At 31.2% G+C, this 13895-nt stretch overlaps 2 non-coding genes across 2 annotated transcripts; both read left to right on the plus strand.

The window, feature by feature from the left end:
- Positions 1 to 10258: 10258 nt before the first annotated feature.
- On the plus strand, positions 10259 to 10342 carry Trnal-uaa. Its single transcript has one exon. It is a non-coding gene; the product is annotated as a tRNA-Leu (tRNA).
- A 1759-nt stretch (positions 10343 to 12101) lies between these two features.
- Trnal-uaa lies at positions 12102 to 12185 on the plus strand. Its single transcript has one exon. It is a non-coding gene; the product is annotated as a tRNA-Leu (tRNA).
- Positions 12186 to 13895: the final 1710 nt, after the last annotated feature.

The raw sequence follows: 13895 nt of genomic DNA on the forward strand, positions 1-13895 counted from the left end.
CATTTTCAACAGATAATGTCCCAACCTGCAGATATTACAGGGAACAAACACAAGTGTATTCTTCCTCTTTATTCCTCGACACCCATAATCCTATTGGATAAGAATCCACCTAGTGTGGAAGATAGATTAGACTTAAGGGATTTACGTACTTAGGTACATATTATTTAAACGCCGAACCGAGATGGTTCAGTGGTTAAAACTCATGCGTGCCAATGATTGCGGGTTCAAGTAAAGGTAAGGACCACCGAATTTACATGTGCTTAATTTTTGTTCATAATTCACCACTGGGCTCGATGAAGGAAAGCATCGCGAGGAAACGTGCATGTGCCGAAATTCAACAAAAAAATCTGCTATATATGGGCATCCATCAAACAAAATATGAGGGCCTTAACCAAGGAGTGGGAAATTTACAGGCTGTGACTATTACATCTTGTTGATATCTTTATAATGACGTATCGTTTTACTGATATAATACCTGCCACTAAGAGGTTAATAATGCTGTAGTCTACTCTAGTCTGCTTGATTGAAAGTTGAACATCACATCTTAGTTCCCAAAGTTTCTCGCGCAGTTTCAATGTATGGAAACACACTATGAATATATGAGCACTAAAAATAAATTGTCCCATTTGTGAATCTGCTAATATTATCTCGGAATTTCATTATTTTATATTATAGGTGGCAAATGAGCAAAAGACTCTAATGATGAAAAGTGATTACCTCCGCTCATGGACATCTGCAACACCGGGCGGCATGGTGGTGTGACCAGCCTTGAAGGAAAAAGTCCGCTCTTTTCTTAAAGGAATAAACCGAGTCATATCGGTTTGGAAAAACAGCCGGCGAAAGTTGGTTCCGCAGAATACTGCGGTTGGGACTTTGCGGACTTCTAGGTGCTGCGGGTGTGACTTGGAATTATGACGAGATGTCAAAATAGAATCGCTTTTTTTAATATGTAGTACTTATTTCATAAGGGATCACCTCTAAGCAATGCCTTAATCAAGTATCTATGTTTAAAATTTCTTCAGACTCATTACGGAATGCAGTTATATTTTAGTATCAAAGTAATAATCAGAATTTGTTATATTGTACACTAGCAATTCCCGCGACATCGTGCGCGTTTGAATTTATCCAAAAAATAAATTATCGTAGGCTAATTTACTCCTTATTACATCAGCTATTTGCCAGTGAAAGTCCTACCAAAATCAGTCGAGCCGAGCAAATATTGCAACTAGTAGTATTTTATTATAATCAGACACTCCAATTTTATTACACGAACATTTTTTAGAATAAATTCGAACTTAAAGGGCAGTCGAATAACATAAACAAAAAACTATACACAGTTTAAAAACGCCTTTGTTATCCTTCCCTCTGATTTATCCCGCAAACTCAGAACCGACCGCAGAAGCATCACAGCATTCCGTATAAATCATGTGGCATGGACAACAAAGCTTTGTTTAGAATTTTGCGGTCACCTGCGAAAATATTAGCGGCACACGCTCTGCGGCTCATATTCTCGTGTTTCTTTCTTATTATTATATTTTTGTTAAACTCGTTTAAACACTAAAAGCATTAAAGTATCAAAATGTATTATTAAAAAATAAATAAAAATAAGTAATACAAAAATCAGTACCACGTATGTAAACTACAATTTATATTGGAACATAATGTTTAATAACATTATTGACCTTAAAATATATTAAATAATATTATGTATCATAAATAAATTATATCTATACTAATATTACATATTATATAAGAGTAATCTTTCTGTCTGTATGTCGCTCTTTCACTACCAAACCGCTGAACCGAATTTGATAAAATTAGCTATGAAGCAAATTTCAACCCGAAGGAAGGATATAGGCTACTTTTTTTGGAAAACAAGTGACAATCAAACTCCTTGAACGCGAGCAAAGCCGACAACTAGTAATTTATACATCAAACAAGTTTCCGCCCGCGGCTCACCTCGTTTGTTGTCGAGGGTAGGTGTCATGTAACTTAATTCCTTTGTGTACGTCAAGCATGTAATACGTCATGATGACCTGTTAATTAATTAAGACGTGAAAGTATATCTAAGTGGATGTCGGTATATTATATTGTGATGTCATATTTGTTTTAGATCGTGCTACTGGTCATTGGGCAGAACGAAAAAGACCTATAATAAGCAACCACGTGTATTTTTCAACCCTGATACTGGCAGAATTGTCAACCTATTGACAGAGGCCATAAATATAAAAATTGAATTGAATTGACGTGAAAGTAACCAGAACTCACTTCTACCTTAAATATAGTTAAATATGAATACGTATTTAGTTACAGATTATTTATATTGTACTATAATTTGTGGTCTATTTGTGGTTGTTATGTAACGACCTCAAAGCTTAGAGTTGTGCTGGCCATACATGTTTGTTGCGGCTTGGCAGTATCGCTAACAATATTTCATCAGAGATTATTTAGCGAGTAATATTGTGCACGTAATATATCAATAAGTGAATCTGTATATCGAATTGTGTTGAATATCATCATTGCATAGTATAAAACAAAGTAGCTTACCGCTGTTTGTCCCTTTAGACCTTTAAAAATACGCAACGGATTTTGATGCGGTTTTTTGTAATAGATATAGAGAAAGGTTTTGGTATATAACACATGTACAATATAGTGAAAAAAACACTAGTAATTTTAGAAGTTTTTATAGTGATTTCGTAAATATGTATACAAATTCTGTATAATATTATAAGCATCAGTATTGCAGCCGTACGAAGCCGGAGGCGGGTCGCTAGTTTAATATAAAAAAGATATAGTGCGTATGCTGTTGGTATATGATTTGTGGCATATATGATTATAAAAAATTACGAATTTAAGTATTATAAATGAAAAAAAAAATTGTGTTTATCTTGAACAGACATTTTCAGCTCAGTTGCATGTTTATATTATGAGGAGGAGCTGGTCACGGCGTCAAGTACGCAAGTCTGACTGCGACGTGGCGATAAAACGCTTAGCCGAATAGCTGCTTCTAAAGCGAACTTCAGACTTGCGGCAACAGCTCACCGCTGTAGCTTTCGTTTTGGTACAAGTTAAAACAATAAAAAATATTTAATTGTAACGTTGATAAATGTAATATATTTTCAGTGCAATTGAAGTTGTATTCAATGTTACTTCATAGCAATTTTCATTCAATTCCATTCAGTAGTTCGACCGTGAAAGAGAAACAGATAGACAGTTATATAGAAAACGTAACTGTCACATTTAAAGTATTAGTACAGATAGGTATACATAAAATCAAAATATTTTTTATTCGAATAGGCTCATAAAAGCACTCTTAAATATCTTGGAATTAAATTAAAAGCTACAACTGGTTTGATAAGTAGATATTACCAAGAAGAACTCCATAAACTCAGTAATTAATATTTTCTACATATCAGTAATGAACTCAACAACTACAACAGCCTGTAAATTTCCCACGGCTGGGCTAAAGCCTCCTCTCTTTGTGGGGAGAAGTTTTGGAACATATTCCACCATACAGTTCTAATGCGGGTTGATGGAAATTAAAAGTACTGACAATGTCTATAAATTAATAAATAACAAATTCACGCTGTTGTATTATTAGTTAACGAAAGAAATTGTTCAGCCGCCGAAATCAGTGAACGAAATAATTATGTATTATAAAAACAATAAGCTCATAGAATGAATTGAAAATGTTATTTACATATAATATGTATAATCTAATACATTTACTTTGGTACATAACTTATACCACACTTCTTGCTTCACTCGTAAGTCGTAACAGCTTTGTTGACTCGCTTCTTCTTCCAACTGAATAAAGTTTTCTTTGACGCATTTGCATGGCCGATATATAGTATTTCTATATATTTCACATTGTAAATACGTGTCTCCATTAAATCTCCAAGTCAAAGTTGTTGACTGCAAAGCCGGTTATCGCTATTTACAAAGGAAATTTTCGCGGTGAAAGGTATAAAGTGAGATTTAAATATAAATATAAATCGAATATCAGAAATGAGAGTGTCATATATACAACCTCTTTTCTTTGACTTGTTATCTATGGACGGTGATTTTAAAATGTAAAAGTGAGTTAAAATTAATGGTATAATAATAAATTTGAAATTCGAAGCAATATAAATTTTTTTTTTTTAATAACAACCAACAATTTGTTTCGTATTCGTATGTTGAAGAAAGGTTTTTATTAATGAATTATAATTACAAATAAGTATTTATTAAAAAAAGTACTGTTTTTTTAAAACATAAGTTTATTAACAATACGGTAAGGTATCACCACCGAGCATATAATTTATATATTTTGAAGACATTTAAGGTTCTTAAATAAGGAACCATGTTTAAAAAGAAGTAAGTATATAAACACATTATACGGTTAACTTATATTCTGCATATGTTTTTTTTTATATCTTTTTCCTTTCAACGTGAACCTGTGTTTTGTAAAATTTACAATACTGCGTCAGTTTAACCAAAATAAGTATCTAGTTTTATTAATTAAGAATGATTATCGTAGTTAGATTAATTAATATTAATTTCAATGGAACGCCAACTGTTCTAAATTATTACGTCAATTTAACATAAATACAGACTTGAATAATTACTATGCATAATATCCTTCTTACTAACTCAGCGTAATACGTATCACTTAATTTATTACTAACGCAAGACAATTCCAAACAACAATATGAAACAATTACAATATGAACAACACACACAACTCAAAAAGCATATATAATTAAATTTAAAATATATAATTAACTACCCAAATTACATCAAAATGAAATAAACAACTATTAATCTAATTATTTTTTTAGTGATTGTGTTGTTTTATTTTGAAATAGTTCTAGAGTTTATAAATAATTGATACAAAATGTTTTGTAGACAGTACCTTGTTACAATAGGGTATTCTGTTATGTTTCAAATAGTACTTCAAAAAGTTGATTTTCCTAATAAGCCACAAAATATATATTTCAGAAAATTAAACACGTTTTCTTGCCGTAAAATTTAATTAAATTCATATCTTATTTATTCTATGATCGAAGTCAGTACATTGAAGATATTTGAGATATAATATAACTGACTGAGGAAAAATATGTCAACCACATATAATACCGCTTTTGAGGCTTAAAATCACGGGAACGGAACGTTAGCGCCAGCTTCTATATTGTATATATATACCAGACAAAAATCAAGAACTCAAACTATAAAGACCTTAGTTTATTTATATTTTGTAAAATTTACCAATTGTAACAATTAAAAAGCATTCGAACTTAATATAAAGAATGAGACTCTTTGGGACGGCTACAAAATTTTTAATAGTACCAATATTTTTGTATTAAATTTTATTGTAATCAAGGCAATATTTTTTATAACACTAAAATTTCTTAACCAAAATCCTATGAAAGTTCATAGGAATATACAGCACACATATAAAGATACACTAGCCTCCCTGGAATCCCCTTTGGATAGGTACCACTTCATTCGTTACATTATTGTCAGCATCAATTCATCTGTATTTCTATAAAGGATAGACTAATGACTAGAATATTCCGTACAGGCATTCCATGCATTTGTCTAATTGTAACGAAATTCTTCCTTATGTGAATCCACCAAGGCAAATCGGAGAAGCATGGTCGAAAATGATTTAAACCTTCTCAAAAAGAGAGGAGGTTTTAGCCTTTGAGAAATTTACAGGTTGTACATGTTTCAATTAGCCGATCTATTCGTCTGACATAAAATAAATAACAACAAACCACGCCCCGCGTATAAAACTAGACGCGTTGGACTTACGCCTACAAAGGTGACCCACAATCATGATTACACACTACCCATACTTGCGTCTCAACATCCACGCCCGCCGTCAATCTATATGAAAATAGATGTTAAACAAGCCTATTATGTTGTCCCTATTGTTCTTCCTTTCACAACGAGGCAAATAGCTCTATTATCGAAGACAATGGACTAATGGCTTTCATAAATTAAAACGATGCTTTTGAAATCTATTGCAATCAATTTATGGCTATTTTTCTTGCGTTAAAATGAATTAACTCTAATTTTATTAAATTCAAACTGTAACATCTCCGTATTTTGTAAAGAACACTTCATAGCAATCCTACAATTTATTATACTGAACCTACTTGAACCTGTTGAACTATTTATCCGCGTGGAATGAAAAGTCTTCAAGAACTATTATACAATTCTTGATCCCGAATTTTACCCTCTCAAAAGATATAAAAAGTATCCTATTCAACGTGATTTGTATCAAATTATTTACAACAACAACAACAACAGCCTATAAATTCCCACTGCTGGGCTAAAGGCCTCCTCTCCCTTTGAGGACAAGGTTTGGAATATATTCCACCACGCTGTTCCAATGCGGGTTGGTGGAATACATATGTGGCATAATTTCTATGAAATTTGTCACATGCAGGTTTCCTCACGATGTTTTCCTTCACCGCCGAGTACGAGATGAATTAAATTATTATTATTTACAAATTTCATCATAATCGATTTAGTGGTTTAGCCAAGAAAGCGTGACAGAAATACGGAAGGACTTAGTTTTGCATTTATACAAAATACTAGTGAATATAACTCGACACAATGCAATACCTAATACAAGATAGACGTAAAATAATAACGGCTTTAGATATTAAGAATAGAATTTAAAAATAAGTGTAATTTATTATATGAATGTTTTAAAATTACAAAATCTATTTATACAACACTAAAAATAACAACCAAAAATTTCTTAAACTAAACAAGAAGTGAGGGAAAGATTGATTAAAATATAACAATATTTATGCAACATACCTATGTTGTTATAGATTTTTATTATTATATAAGGTGTCCATTACTTAGACACTGGAGTCCGAACTCAAATAATCCGAACTCAATTAAGCAAAAAATTGCTTTAAAACTAGTTTAATCTTAATATTATTACAATATAATACATTGTTTCGTTGCCATTAGTAGTTAGTAAGTGAATAAAAAAAAACGAAACAAGATCACAGAACATTCGATTTTATACATTACTTTTTTTTAATGTTGTAAAAAAAGGTTTTATATATGGTAAAATAATGTTAATTAAAATTAAATTAATTTAGATGTATATATTATTAAATTAAAAAGCGTAGGCGCGAACATATGGTTATAAATTTTCGCTAAAATACTTAAGTATTAGAATATGTTAAACTTTTAACATAAAACATCGTCATTCCGGAAATTATAAATACACTTCTTACGTCGTCCGCATGTTAGAATTATGCGCAGGAATAATTTTTGCTAAAGCAATTACATTCGCAATTAAAACCTGTGCCCTGGAGTACCGGAATCCCGAGAATCGGGGGTCTCTGGTATTTGCGAGCGACCCTAAACTGACCTCTCACCATATAGACGGAATTAAATAACTTCTGTCATAAAATATATTATTTTATGTATATTGTACGCAGTCCTTCGTTTTTATTATTATTATGCATATCTTATATAATACTAGCAATGCGACCCGCCTTCACATGTGGTAAATTTATTATTGAGAAAATTATAGGTCCGATTAGCGAGAAAATATCTCGTATATAATATGTTTTTATAGGTTACTTACTACCTGAAAGATTTTCTGAACTAAGACCGGATACGATATAATTTTGTAATTTTTTTCAAAAGACTACATACCATATGTAAATTATCTTCACTAAAATTGAATAACTTGCATTTATTGCAACAGCTCTTGTTCTTCAAAGTTTACCTAGTAGGTCAAATTAAAAGTACTCGGTGTACCATACTTGGGGTTCAAGCCTTGCCTAATATCAAATGTCAAGAAAATCGTTTTTATAGTTTAGCCGTGAGAACGCTACAAAAAGATAGACATGCCGAAGTATTTTGTATTTATAATATTAGTTTAGTAACAAACAAGAAAATAAACAGAACACATATAAGCAAAAATTGTAAAATTATTTATTTATTTACAGAAAATATAACATGAGTAATCTAGTTTCCTTATCTTTATAAGATAAGATACAGATCGTTATATAAACTTAAAATCTTACAAAAATAGAGCAACGTAACATAACTCTACTTTAATTAATTTGTCACCAATTATTAAAACATTTTATTACAAACATCATTTTAAAGCAATTCAATAGATTTTTAATTGCTATTCCAGTTCTGCCATTTGCACTGTATTTTTAGCGACCTTTGGTATTTGAATGACATCTTTAAAATAGATGACGGTTGTACATTAAGTTACTTATTACATACAATAAAGAGGGATGGGTAGATAACTTGGTTAAATATTGACGGGCAAATAAATCACCTGATAGTAGCTGAACCGCTGAAATGATATTATTATGATATAGGTATTACTGTTTGGTGGGAGAATGAACGATGAGTAAGTGGTACCTACACAGACAGATTTGCACAAATCCCATCAATAAAATATAATCTACTAGGGCTCAAACTGTATTGTATCACATGTACATACATACTAGTAGCAATATTTTCATAACAAAATACATTGTTATTTCTATATGTATTGTAATATTATCTATCTATATTGGTTTGCTTGCTTGCAGTTTACCATTAACTAACCATTTAACCATTAATTCCACTGCTACCAAGGTAACCATTAATTCCACTGCTTTTCAAACTTCTCTTCTCGCGACACGAAAAAAGTTTGAAGTTTATTCCACTGTGCTGATTCAATGCAAGTCTGTAAATAAACTCACCTCAAAACTTCACCGACACTAGTAATTATAACATTTTCATTCAAATGTTTTCCTGTGATATTATATCAGATGAATTTTAAACACAAATTACTCAAATGATCACTTTTTAGTGTTTGCTCCGTATTGATTGTTTTGTATTATTTCTTACCATCTACCACATCTTATATAAACTGTACAGTCTTCTATTTATTTAATTTATATTGTAGAAGCATTTGAATTTATAAAATCAACGTATAAAATTAAGAAAGTAACGCGATATTTTACGATGGTTCTCTTCACCGTTAATTTGTTCTCATAATAATCATCTTGTTTAAGCCAAAAAGCAATCACTGCTATATTGATGAAAAAAGCACTATTTTTTTCTGAACAAGGTTAAGATAAGAGTCTTCAATTTTACGAAACAAGACTAACTACAATACGCTTAATATATAATTATTTGAATGATAATATGAAATTATTTTTATTTACTCATTCTAAGTTCTAACACAGGCAAGCAGTACTAAATTCATATGCTTAATTTGTACTTATAATACTGTGTTTACTTTAGTGCTCGGCAAAAAAACATCGTGAGGAAACCCGCACGCGGTGGATGATAATCTGCCACGAGTATCCCCAACTCGTTTTAGAACAGCGTAGTTAATAAGTTCAAAAAACCTTCTCATACAAGTTGAAAGAAATGTTACACACATATGTATGTGCATCATTGTAAAAATAGTAAAAGTAACACTATATTGCTGGACAAAAAGCCAGTTCATATGATCATAACTTAATTTGGAACAAACGACTTTTATTAAAATATACCGTGTCAAATTAATTATTGAGGACTTAGGTATTCATTTTCCTACAGCCTGTTCCTATGGCAAAAGGAGTAGGAGTAGGAGGAATACATATACTATGTATTTATAAAAAACAAACGATTTGTTAGGAGTATTTGAAAACAATCATATTGTCTAATAAAATAAAAATATTGTTAGTAAAAGAATAGCTAAGTTATCCTTAGTCTGAACTTTAAACAGCTAAATAATTGTTAACCTTATATATTAATTTTTTACTTGATAGTAGGGCTTCCTGGCAAGCCTGTCTGGGTACCACCCACTCATCAGACATTGTTGTGCTACACAGAAATAGGTACTTGCTATTGTTATGTTTTGGCTTGAAGCTAAGTAAGTCAGTGTAACTACAGGCATAAGGGATATATCATATATAACATCTTAGTTCCCTTGGCTGGTAATTAAAATAATTAATATTTCTAACACCACCAATATATACAATGGGTGGTTACCACAGATAATCATTTACCTGTCAATAAAAACAAAACACGCCATATTATATAACTATATTTGTTTTATCTTTTTACGTCATGATGACGTAATATTGTGAAATGTAAGTGTTTGTGGAAACTCTATGAGCAAATTATATTATGTTTACTTTTTATTTAATCGAAATTGTTTATTTGGATAAAAGATAAGGTATTACTCATTTACAATATTTGATTCAATGAAGATATGCGATATTTTACCGACAATGAGCATGTCAGGTTGGCCGAGTGGTCTAAGGCGCCAGATTTAAGCTCTGGTTCCCGAGAGGGAGCGTGGGTTCGAACCCCACACCTGACAGCAAAGTTGTGAATATTTCATTTTGCCTTTTTTTATATTTATGCTTTACAGTGTATAATTTTATTTTATTAATAACTATATTAAATTTGAAGTATTATCTTCAATAACAGAAAAACTCACATACTTCGTTTCTCATAGACAAACTCAATATAATCTTATCAAAAAATACATATTATTTTTAATCAATAATTACTAATAATCATTTTTATTATTTATTGTTTAACAAAATTCTTCTAACTGCAGTTATAATTAAAATAATTAAATAGATTATACACTAGGCTGAAACTATGTTAACTTACATGTTGTATGTTACGCACAGACAAAGTAAAACTAAAATAGATTGTTACAGTTGGGACGGTTGATTAGACAAAACCAATTTCAGATAATACGAGATAAAAAAGCGGCCAAGTGCAAGTTGAACTCGCATATGAAGGGTTCCGTAGCAAGTAACAAGGTTTATAATTATGTATTTTTTTTTTTATTTTATACTTGAGTTGACTGAATGCAACAAAATAGAATTCATGTCGTATTAAGAAAACTACTTACAAGATCTTTTTCAAGCCAATATTCGGTGGAAATTCATGCATTTTTTTTAGTTTTATTCTCATTTTATAGAAGTTACAGGATGACGAGGACATTTTGGAAGTGTCTCTCGCGCAAACTATTCATTTTATAATGATATTAGAAACCTCAATATAATTTTTGAACACCTATCCAAACAAGCAAGAGTGTGGGACATATGGGTTTTATAAAAAATAATTGTACGGTTTCAATATGCGAAAACCACTTTTTTCCTATTTTAGTTAGAAAATCTTAATGAAATTTGCGAAAACATTTATTAAATAAGTGTAAACAAGTGGCTGTGATATACGGACGAACAGACATTCAAAAATGACGAATTTATAAGGGTTATTTTTTTTGCCATTTGGCTACGGAACCTTAAAAAAGAGCAGCATTCGTAAGGAATTTTCGTCTATCTTTTCATGAACTTACTACGCAATATTGTCCACAATGTATAGCTTATATAAATCTAAAGATTCAGAGAAATTAAAAAATAAATAAAATATTTCCCATTTTCTCATTACATATGAGTCTTCTTTCATTTTAGATCATTTAAAAAACAAAAAACTTCAGCTGTCTCTTTCTCTCAGTGATGTTTTAATTTAATTAGTGCTCTTCGCAATTAATATTTGATGACCTCGCGGACGATGTAGCTACGTACAGTGTAACATTGTTGGAAGCGAGTCACATAAAAGGGTCAGTAAAGGTATGCATAAAACTGATTTATGTACGTAATGGATGTTTTGGAACATATTGTGGTCACTTTTTCTACAAATATTATATATTAGCAACCTAACCTAACAATTTTCAACTTTTGATATGAAATGTTTATTAGCGCGCCTTGAGGGTAAACATTTAAAAATTGAGTCGTATGCCGTGACGGCATTTTTTTCTAGAATTGCTTTTGTCCATTGTATATTTGCACATATCACATCACTTAATTATCAATTAAAAAGTATTTTATGAAGTATATTAAGTTATTAATTATCAATTAAAAAGTATTTTATGAAGTATATTAAGTTATTAATTATCAATTAAAAAGTAGCACCTTACGAATGTTTTGATGTTTGATATTTTGTGGAGCGCCAAGAATTATAATAGTTTTTAATATTTAATTGTAGGTATTTATATCCCTAAAACCCTGCATATCACTATAGATTCCCCTTTTGGGTTAAAATATTTCAGACATCCTAGACAAGTCAGGTTGGCCGAGTGGTCTAAGGCGCCAGATTTAAGCTCTGGTTCCCGAGAGGGAGCGTGGGTTCGAACCCCACACCTGACATATTCATTTTGCAATTAAAAATCAATTAATAAATCTTAATAAAAATACCTTCAAAAATAAGTCAAACAGCGAAAATTTTTATAAAAGTTATTATGTTAATTGGAGTGCAGTAAAACTTTACATGTATAGAATAATATTGAAGGCATACCATTACACACGAGCTATTAATTTATCAAACAATCCAGTTAACACCGCAACTAACTAATTGACTTCAGATACGAAGTAAAGCGTTGCCGCATAATTTGCGACACTACAAGCACAATTAAACTTTAATAGATCAGGTGTAACTTTGAGGTGTCTATTGCAGCCTGCGCGTAATTAAAACGATGTTGGAACTTCGCAAAGTCGGATGCTAGGACATGAATATTCTATGCAATGAGAAACTTTGCATCTAGCTACCTAAACACGATATCGTGAATTCGTATGCTGAAACCCTAATATACGGTTATTATGTGTTCTGTGCATTTAGCTAAGTTGTGGCTGGCTTTAAGCTGGCTTTAGATAAAGTTTGCGAAACTGGGGCGGATAATTTTGGCCTATTTATTTTTAGAGCAACGATGCTCGCATATGTTTAATACAACTCCATAGCTCTTAGATACTCTGGCCAGTTACGAAATATTTTCTAGTACGCTTTTTATCCCCAAATAATTATAATAGAAAATTTAGTAACTTGTTTGAAATTTTATTTTTAGTTACTCCTTATTATATTAGTTATCTGCCAGTGAAAGTCCCCTCAAAATCGGTCCAGCCATTCCAGAGATTAGCCAGAACAAACAGACAGACAGAAGAAATTGTAAAAAAAATTATCTCGGTATATATACATTATACATACATATGCATTGAGTAAAAGAGGGCTATTTTAATATTACAAACAGACACTTCAATTTTATTATATGTAAAGATTTGAATCAGATGAATTCGAAAATTAATTTCGATTTTTAAAAAATGGATTCGATTTTTAAATTTCTATAAATATTCACGTAGAATATAATATATAACACTATCTTGTTGCAAACTCATTAGAACATACGCGCTCCATTATTAAACATCGCGCGTATTCAAGACGCTTAGTTGTAAGCTTCGCACAAAAGACTTTGATAGCTACCCTCTCGAGCATTAATAGAGAAAACTTTCCAAATAATTATAACGTGTTGCAGCGAGGGATCGGAGTGCACTTCAGAATAATGACGTGAGGGACGCTGATATTAGAATGTAGGTACCGTAATACGCGCTTTGAATTCCATAGTAGTCTATTTGTTGACGATTGCTCTCATGATCGTAAATATCTACTATCCAAATTTTTTTTTTATTTACGAACTCACAATTTCAAAACACATTTTTTTTAAAACTTGCCAGCATTTTATTTTTATTTTTTTTAATGTAATTTTATTTTATCTGTGTGTGTGGATTTAAAAAGTAAAGCACTTGAATTCGTTTAAATAAATATAGTATAATGATAAATATAAAATACCATATCTAGTATAGATTTTATTATCGTCTAGTACCCTCGATAATATTCCCCACGTCATATGACGACAATCATAGAAGAGAATTGGAGAGATAGGTACATTGTGTATAGCAACCCTACCGTTAGACGCGGCTGGAAATCGATAGTGCTCTAGAAACAAAAGCCCTCATTCGTAGTTAAGAGGAAATGATGATGAGGAGATTGTAAAATCGGCTTCTAACTAACAACGAACGACCGATCGA

Source organism: Vanessa cardui, chromosome 3 (genome assembly GCF_905220365.1).
Source record: "Vanessa cardui chromosome 3, ilVanCard2.1, whole genome shotgun sequence".
Lineage (NCBI taxonomy): Eukaryota > Metazoa > Arthropoda > Insecta > Lepidoptera > Nymphalidae > Vanessa > Vanessa cardui.